Consider the following 9,172-nt stretch of genomic DNA (forward strand, 5'->3'; position numbering starts at 1 on the left):
AAGACCTTGTCTCTACTGAAAAACAAACAAAAAAATGGCTCAAGTTAAGTTTCACTTATGTTTTCAATTTAAGCAAGGCTGAAGTCACTTACGAGACCTAACTTGTTTTGTCTGCTTAGGGATTCTTCAGGCCTGGTCTCCATTTTAATTTACTTAAACAGGCCGGGTGCAATGGCTCACACCTGTAATCCCAGCACTTTGGGAGGCCAAAGCGGGTGGATCACCTGAGGTCAGGAGTTGGAGACCAGCCTGGCCAACATGGTGAAACCCCGTCTCCACTAAAAATACAAAAAAATTAGCCGGGCGTGGTGGTACTCCCCTGTAATCCCAGCTACTCGGGAAGCTCAGGCAGGAGAATTGCTGAACCCAGGAGGCAGAGGTTGCAGTGAGCTGAGATCATACCACTGCACTCCAGCCTGGGTGACAGAGTGAGACTCCGTCTCAAAAAAAAAAAAAAAAAAAAAATTTAATTCAACAAATCCCCACTGGGCAAGCTGAGAGGATGACCAGATGGTGGAGCTTTGCTCTCCATTACCACTGAGTGGTGTAGTCACCGGAGTGAAGAGTCGTGTACAGGTGATCACCATCAGACCTGGGTGGGGGGTCTTGAATTCTGTAAGTTGTTTAATCCTGATGGCAATCATTTGATGTGAGAGTGGCTGCTGGAAAGTGTTGGAACCCTGAGAGGATACAGTGCAGGAATTAGGTAAACGCAATGACTGTGAGAATAACCGCCAAGGACGAAACAGCTCCCTGCAGCTGAGATCCCAGGAGCCAAGATTTAACCCATTAAATCAACCAACGGCATCGTCTGTCTCATGAAAGACTTATGTTTGTTTCTTAAGAGTCTTTAAATTTTGGAAAACAATTTCTAACGTATTGATAAGGAAATTTTCTTATCAAGAACACAAGCTCTTATTTGTTTTGATTTTTGTTTTGTTTTGAGATGGAGTGTTGCTCTGTCACCCAGGCTGGAGTGCTGGAGTGCAGTGGCCCGATCTCAGCTCACTGCAAGCTCTGCCTCCTGGGTTCATGCCATTCTCCTGCCTCAGCCTCTCTGAGTAGCTGGGATTACAGGTGCCCGCCACCACGCCCGGCTAATTTTTTATATTTTTAGTAGAGATGGGGTTTCACCGTGGTCTCGATCTCCTGACCTCGTGATCTGCCTGCCTCGGCCTCCCAAAGTGCTGGGATTACAAGCGTGAGCCACAGCACCCAGCCAGCAAGTCTTATTTGTTAAGCTCCTAAGGTATCAAAAGCTTCTAGTTTGGAACATTGTTGAGGCTGAGTTGTTCATTTCGGATTGCATTGCATGATGGGAATTCAAAGTATTGTTCTATGGAAACAAAATAATTTAACAAAGGTTAACCTTTGGAGTAAATTATGAATTTAGCCTTGCTCTTTTTTTTTTTTTCTTTGACTACCAGTGACTATGATCTTAGTTTTTGAGCCCAGAGGTTGGAGCCTCTTCAGATGATGGAATGAAGATGTCAGTTAAATGTCCCTGGTGATGACCGGGCACAGTGGCTCACGTCTGTAATCCCAGCACTTTGGGAGGTGGAGGCAGGCGGATCACCTGAGGTCAGGAGTTTGAGACCAGCCTGGCCAAAATAGAGAAACGCCATCTTTACTAAAAAAAAAACAAACATATATATATACATATATATATATATATATGTGTATATATATGTATATATATGTATATATGTGTATATATATGTATATATATGTATATATGTGTATATATGTATATATATATGTATATATATGTATATATATATGTGTGTATATATATATACAAAACTTAGCTGGGCGTGGTGGCGCGCACCTGTAATCCCAGCTATTTGAGAGGCTGAGGCAGGAGAATTGCTTGAACCTGGGAGGTGGAGGTTGCAGTGAGCCAAGATTTCACCATTGCACTCCAGCCTGGGCAACAAGAGTGAAACTCGGTCTCAAAAAATAATAATAAAGGCCGGGTGCAGTGGCTCACGCTTGTAATCCCAGCCCTTTGGGAGGCCGAGGCGGGCGGATCACGAGGTCAGGAGATCGAGACCACGGTGAAACCTCGTCTCTACTAAAAATACAAAAAATTAGCCAGGCGTGGTGGCGGGCACCTGTAGTCCCAGCTACTCTGGAGGCTGAGGCAGGAGAATGGCGTGAACCCGGGAGGCGGAGCTTGCAGTGAGCCGAGATCGCACCACTGCACTCCAGCCTGGGCAACAGAGCTAGACTCTGTCTCAAAAAAAAAATAAAAATAAATAATAATAATAATAAAATAAAAAATAAAAAAGTCCCTAGTGATGTCATCAGGAGGTATTCTGATGAACTCTCCAAGTGGCCCACCTGGCAGCAGGCACAAAGGCCGTCCAGACGTGATCTGCTGTAGTGATTATTCTGAAATTTAAAGTCATCTACTTTCAGTGTGCAGGGCTTTGGAAAAGGGAAGTTGTAGTTTTTAGTGAAACTAGGGAGGCCGGGCGTGGTGGCTCACGCTTGTAATCCCAGCACTTTGGGAGGCCGAGGAGGGCGTATCACGAGGTCAAGAGATCGAGACCACAGTGAAACCCCGTCTCTACTAAAAATACAAAAAATTAGCCGGGCGTGGTGGCGGGTGCCTGTAGTCCCAGCTACTCTGGAGGCTGAGGCAGGAGAATGGCGTGAACCCGGGAGGTGGAGCTTGCAGTGAGCCGAGATCGCGCCACTGCACTCCAGCCTGGGTGACAGAGCAAGACTCCGTCTCAAAAAAAAAAAAAAAAAAAAACTAGAGAAAGTCGGGATTCAATCCAGTTTACAGGGAGAAAACAAAACCTCAAAGAAAATGAACAGGACCAGAACGTGATAATGCATGCACCGCAGTTTTCTACTGAAATACAATCTCTTTTATAGTCACTCTCATTCTTTTTATTTTCACTTTTTTTGAGATGGAGTCTGGCTCTGTCGCCCAGGCTGGAGTGCAGTGGCGCGATCTCGGCTCACCGCAAGCTCCACCTCCCAGGTTCACGCCATTCTCCTGCCTCAGCCTCCCGAGTAGCTGGGACTACAGGCACCCACCACCACACCCAGCTCTGGAACTACAGGCGCCCAACACCATGTCCGGCTAATTTTTTTGTATTTTTCTTAGTAGAGACGGGGTTTCACCATGTTAGCCAGGATGGTCTCGATCTCCGGACCTCGTGATCCGCCCGCCTCGGCCTCCCAAAGTGCTGGGATTACAGGCATGAGCTACTGAGCCCAGCGAGTCACTCCCATTCTTACCAAAAATAATCGCAGTTAACTTTTTACAAAATAAATCTAGTTTCATTCAACCTGACCTAACCATATAAACATAACAAAAATAGTAATTCTATACATATCTCTAAATATGATATTTTAGTCAGAGCTTTGGTAATATCCAAGGGTTTCATTGACTTTTTATCAGTGAACCTGTTTTTTGTTTATTTGTTTTTTGACACGGAGTCTCGCTCTGTCGCCCAGGCTGGAGTGCAATGGCATGATCTCGGCTCACTGCAACCTCCACCTCCCGGGTTCAAGCAATTCTCCTGCCTCAGCCTCCCGAGCAGCTGGGATTACAGGTGCCCGCCACCACACCCAGCTAATTTTTTGTATTTTTAGTAGGAACAGGGTTTCACCATGTTGGCCAGGTTGGTCTCGAACTCCTGACCTCGTGATTCGCCCACCTTGGCCTCTCAAAGTGTTGGGATTACAGGCGTGAGCCACCGCGTCGAGCCCTGTTTGTTTCTTTCTTTCTGAGACCGAGTCTCGCTCTGTCGCCCAGGCTGGAGTGCAGTGGCGTGATCTCGGCTCACTACAACCTCCGCCTCCCGAGTTCAAGTGATTCTCCTGCCTCAGCCTCCCGAGTAGCTGGGATTACAGGTGCAATTTTGTATTATGCAACTGCCAAGGAAATTTGACTGTTTTAATAAAACATTTTAAGATAACAGTTAGAATTATGACTGATACCAGAACATATCAGATTTTTAGGTATTTTAATATAATTTGGGGGCATTTATATTAATAATACATATCTATATAAATGTAACCTAAGAAAGTTAAACATCATCTGTATTTGACAATGCTTACCATGCAATTTAACATATCAAATAAGCCAAATTAGTTTAGCATCTCTCTATTTATTTATTTATTTATTTAGGGACGGAGTCTTGCACTGTCATCAGGCTGGAGTGCAATGGTGCAGCCTCGCCCACTGCAACCTCTGCCTCCTGGGTTCAAGCGATTCTCCTGCCTCAGCCTCCCGAGTAGCTGGAATTACAGGGACCCGCCACCACGCCCAGCTAATTTTTTGTATTTTTTAGTAAAAACGGGGTTTCGCCGCGTTAGCCAGGATGGTCTCCATCTCCTGACCTCGTGATCCTCACACCTTGACCTCCCAAAGTGCTGGGATTACAGGCGTGAGCCACTGCACCAGGCCTTTTATTTTATTTTATTTTTTTCTTGAGACAGAGTTTCTCTCCTGTTGCCCAGGCCGGAGTGCAATGGTGTGATCTTGGCTCACTGCAACCTCTGCCTCCCAGGTTCAAGCGATTCTCCTGCTTCAGCCTCCGGAGTAGCTGAGATTACAGGCATGCACCACCACGCCTGGGTAATTTTGTATTTTTAGTAGAGATGGGGTTTTGCCATGTTGTTCAGGCTGGCCTCGAACTCCTCACCTCAGGTGATCCACCCACCTTGGCCTCCTAAAGTGCTGGGATTACAGGCGTGAGCCACCGCGCCCGCGCCTGGCCAATCTCTCCTTTTAGAAGGGGAGAAAATAAATTCATTTGAGATATTCCAAGGACCCTTCTGGAGCCTCTCCAGAGGCTGTTGGTTGATTCAAGGAAGCTGTCAAAAATGTCAAAAGGTTTAAAACACGTGACTAAATAGGATCACAGGCCACTGTGAAACAATGCCAAAGGGACAGAAGACTTTAAAGGCAAATGCAGAAAGTTACCTAGCTGGAAAAAAAAAAAAACTTTTTAATATTGAAAAGATTCACATTTTGAAAAATAACCAAAGACCTAATAAAAGATAACAAAAAGCATAAGAAATTATCTTGATAAAACATGAAATCTTTGTCTTCTAGGCCAACTACTTAAAAGATAATGAAAAAAAAAACCTTTCATAATCAAGAGCAGACTAAGATTCCAAGAAAGCTTTGTCCTTTTTACAGAAAGAAAAGTGAATTCTAAGCTAGGTGGGAGGGTGAGTGCCTGTAGTCCCAGGTATTCAGGAGGCTGAGGCAGAAGGATCACCTGAGCCTAGGTGCTCACAGCTGCAGCGTGCTATGATTTATGATTACGGCTGTAAACAGCCACTGCACTCCAGCCTGGGCTACACAGCAAGACCCCATCTCTCATAAAAGAAAATCAAGGCCGGGCGCGGTGGTTCACGCCTGTAGTCCCAGGACTTTGGGAGGCCGAGGAGGGCAGATCACGAGGTCAGGAGATCAAGACCATCCTGGCTAACATGGTGAAACCCTGTCTCTACTAAAAATACAAAAAGAAATTAGCCGGGCGCGGTGGCGGGCGCCCGTAGTCCCAGCTACTGGGGAGGCTGAGGCAGGAGAATGGTGTGAACCCAGGAGGCGGAGCTTGCAGTGAGCCAAGATCACGCCACTGCACTCCAGCCTGGGCGACAGAGCAAGACCCTGTCTCAAAAAAAAAAAAAAAAAAAAAAAAGAAAATTGAATTCTAACTTTGCATTAATACATTACTGAGCTTATTTTTTAATGCTATGAATAAAATATGTAATCTTAGTAGTTTGACCTCACACAAAATTCTCACAGATCTACGACTTTCTGTGTCTGTTGAGATTTTGTCTTACTCATTTTCCTCATTTTCCTCTTTTTTATTCTAGAACAGTCAGTCATCTTGCTCTAAGACAAAGTTACTTATTAACCTAAATGAATCAGCACAGGAACAGAAAACCAAATACCTCATGCTCTCACTTATAAGTGGAAAGTAAACCTGGAGTAACTTGTGGACATAAAGATGGCAACAGTAAAAACTGGGGGCTACTGGCCGGGCACAGTGGCTCACACCTGTAATCCCAGCACTTTAGGAGGTCGAGGCAGGCGGATCACAAGATCACGAGTTCGAGACCAGCCTGAGCAACATGGAGAAACCCTGTCTCTACTAAAAATGCAAAAATTAGCCGGGTGTGGTGGTGGGCACCTGTAATCTCAGCTACTCAAGAGGCTGAGGCAAGAGAATCGCTTGAACCTGGGAGGCGGAGGTTGCAGTGGGCCAAGATTGCGCCACTGCACTGCAGCCTGGGGGACAGAGCGAGACTCTGTCTCAAAAAAAAAAAAAAAAAAAAAAACTGGGGACTACTGGAGGAGGGAGGGAGAGAGGCTCAAGTTTTTCAAACCGTGCTCAGTACCTGAGGGATCGGATCATTCTCACCCCAAACCTCAGCATCATGCAATATACCCAAGAAACAAATCTGCACATGTACCTCTTGTATCTAAAATAAAAGTTGAAAAAAAAGACAAAATTAATTTTTTTCTTAATGAAAACATACACCTTGTATACTTTTCCCTATTAAAAACACATCTTACTTTCTCTGTATATCTTTCATATTTATATTCATTTTCATAGACAGTTGTCGCCTTTTACCCTTGCTACTTGTAGTAGTTTTAATTACATACATTAATTAAATGTCTCAACCCTTAGGAACCTAATATCTAGTGAAAATTAGGAAGTACATGATTTCGTAATGTTTAAATACCATGTTTCCTCACGTACAGACATCCTTACCAGCAGACTCGAATACCACCCGTTCCTCTTTCATAAGAAGTCAAAAATACATAAGCTTAAACTTATGTTCAGCAATTGATGTTTTGGTAGTTTATCTTGTTTGGAAATGATCTAGATATTTAGTGGATATCTATCATTTAATATAATTTAGTATAATTTTTTTTTTTTGAGATGGGGTCTCGTTCTGTCACCAGGCTGGAGCAAAGTGGCACAATATCTGCTCACTGCAACCTCCGCCTCCCAGGTTTAAGCAATTCTCCTGCCTCAGCCTCCCAAGTAGCTGGGACTACAGGCACGCGCCACCATGCCCGGCTAATTTTTTGTGTGTTTTTAGTAGAGATAGGGTTTCACCATGTTGGCCAGGATGGTCTCCAACTGCTGACCTCAGGTGATCTGCCCACCTCAGCCTCCCAAAGTGCTGGGATTACAGGTGTGAGCCACTGTGCCCCGACAATTTAGTATAATTTGAATGTTTCGAGTTACCAGAAATATTTTGGAAATTGTCTTCAGGCAGACATATTATAACATTCAACAAAACTGTTTGTCAGCCGGGCGCAGTAGCTCACGCCTGTAATCCCAGCACTTTGAGAGGCCAAGGTGGGCAGATCACAACGTCAAGAGATCAAGACCATCCTGGCCAACATGGTGAAACCATGTCTGTACTAATGTGGGGAAAAGAAAGAGAGATCAGATTGTTAATGTGTCTGTGTAGAAAGGAGTAGACATAGGAGACTCTATTTTGTTCTGTACTAAGAAAAATTCTTCTGCCTTGAGATGCTGTTAATCTATAACTTTACCCCCAACCCCGTGCTCTCTGAAACATGTGCTGTGTCAACTCAGGGTTAAATGGATTAAGAGCTGTGCAAGATGTGCTTAGTTAAACAAATGCTTGAAGGCAGCATGCTCTTTAAGAGTCATCACCACACCCTAATCTCAAGTACCCAGGGACACAAACACTGCGGAAGGCCGCAGGGACCTCTGCCTAGGAAAGCCAGGTATTGTCCAAGGTTTCTCCCCATCTGATAGTCTGAAATATGGTCTCGTGGGAAGGGAAAGACCTGACCTTCCCCCAGCCCGACACCCGTAAAGGGTCTGTGCTGAGGAGGATTAGTAAAAGAGGAAGGAACGCCTCTTTGCAGTTGAGACAAGAGGAAGGCATCTGTCTCCTGCCCGTCCCTGGGCAACGGAATGTCTCGGTATAAAACCCGATTGTATGTTCCATCTACTGAGATAGGGGAAAACCGCCTTAGGGCTGGAGGTGGGACAGGCGGGCAGCAATACTGCTCTGTAAGGCATTGAGATGTTTGTGTGTATGCATATCTAAAGCACAGCACTTGATTCTTTACCTTGTCTATGATGCAGAGACCTTTGTTCACGTGTTTATCTGCTGAACTTCTCCCCACTATTATCCTATGACCCTGACACATCCCTCTCTCTGAGAAACACCCAAGAATGATCAATAAATACTAAGGGAACTCAGAGGCCGGCAGGATCCTGCATATGCTGAACGCTGGTCCCCTGGGCCCCCTTATTTCTTTCTCTATACTTTGTCTCTGTGTCTTTTTCTTTTCCAAGTCTCTCGTTCCACCTAACAAGAAACACCCACAGGGTGGGAGGGTCAACCCACCCCTTCATACTAAAAACACAAAAATTAGCTCGGCGTGGTGGCAAGCACCTGTAGTGCCAGCTACTTGGGAGGCTGAGACAGGAGAATTACTTGAACCCAGGAGGCAGAGGTTGCGGTGGGCTGAGATTGCACCACAGCACTCCAGCCTGGCAACAGAGCGAGACTGTCTCTAAATAAATAAATAAACAAATAAATAAATAAAACTGTCATCTCAGTTTATTTTTCTTGTTGACAAAGTTTGTAACAGAGATAATATGAGTTTGATTAACAAAGCTAGGTAGAATATCCATTCTTATTAAATCACCAATATTCTTTTTTTTTTTTTTTTGAGACGGAGTCTCACTCTGTCGCCCAGGCTGGAGTGCAGTGGCACAATCTCGGCTCACTGCAAGCTCCGCCTCCCGGGTTCACACCATTCTCTTGCCTCAGCCTCTCCTAGTAGCTGGGACTACAGGTGCCCGCCACTACGCCCGGCTAATTTTTTGTATTTTTAGTAGAGACGGGGTTTCACTGTGGTCTCGATCTCCTGACCTCGTGATTCGCCCGCCTCGGCCTCCCAAAGTGCTGGGATTACAAGCGTGAGCCACCGCGCTCGGCCCAATATTCTTATTTATTAAAGATTAATCAAGCCACATGGACTTGAAAAGTATTTGGGTTAGTTACTCTTTTTCTGAGAAAATACTTCACATAAACACTTGTTTTTCTTTTTTTTTTTTTTTTTTTTTTTGAGACAGAGTCTTGCTCTGTACCCCAGGCTGGGGGTGCAATGGCGTGATCTTGGCTCACTGCA

The sequence above is a fragment of the Symphalangus syndactylus genome, chromosome 18, assembly GCF_028878055.3.
Source record: "Symphalangus syndactylus isolate Jambi chromosome 18, NHGRI_mSymSyn1-v2.1_pri, whole genome shotgun sequence".
NCBI classification, from domain to species: Eukaryota; Metazoa; Chordata; class Mammalia; order Primates; family Hylobatidae; genus Symphalangus; species Symphalangus syndactylus.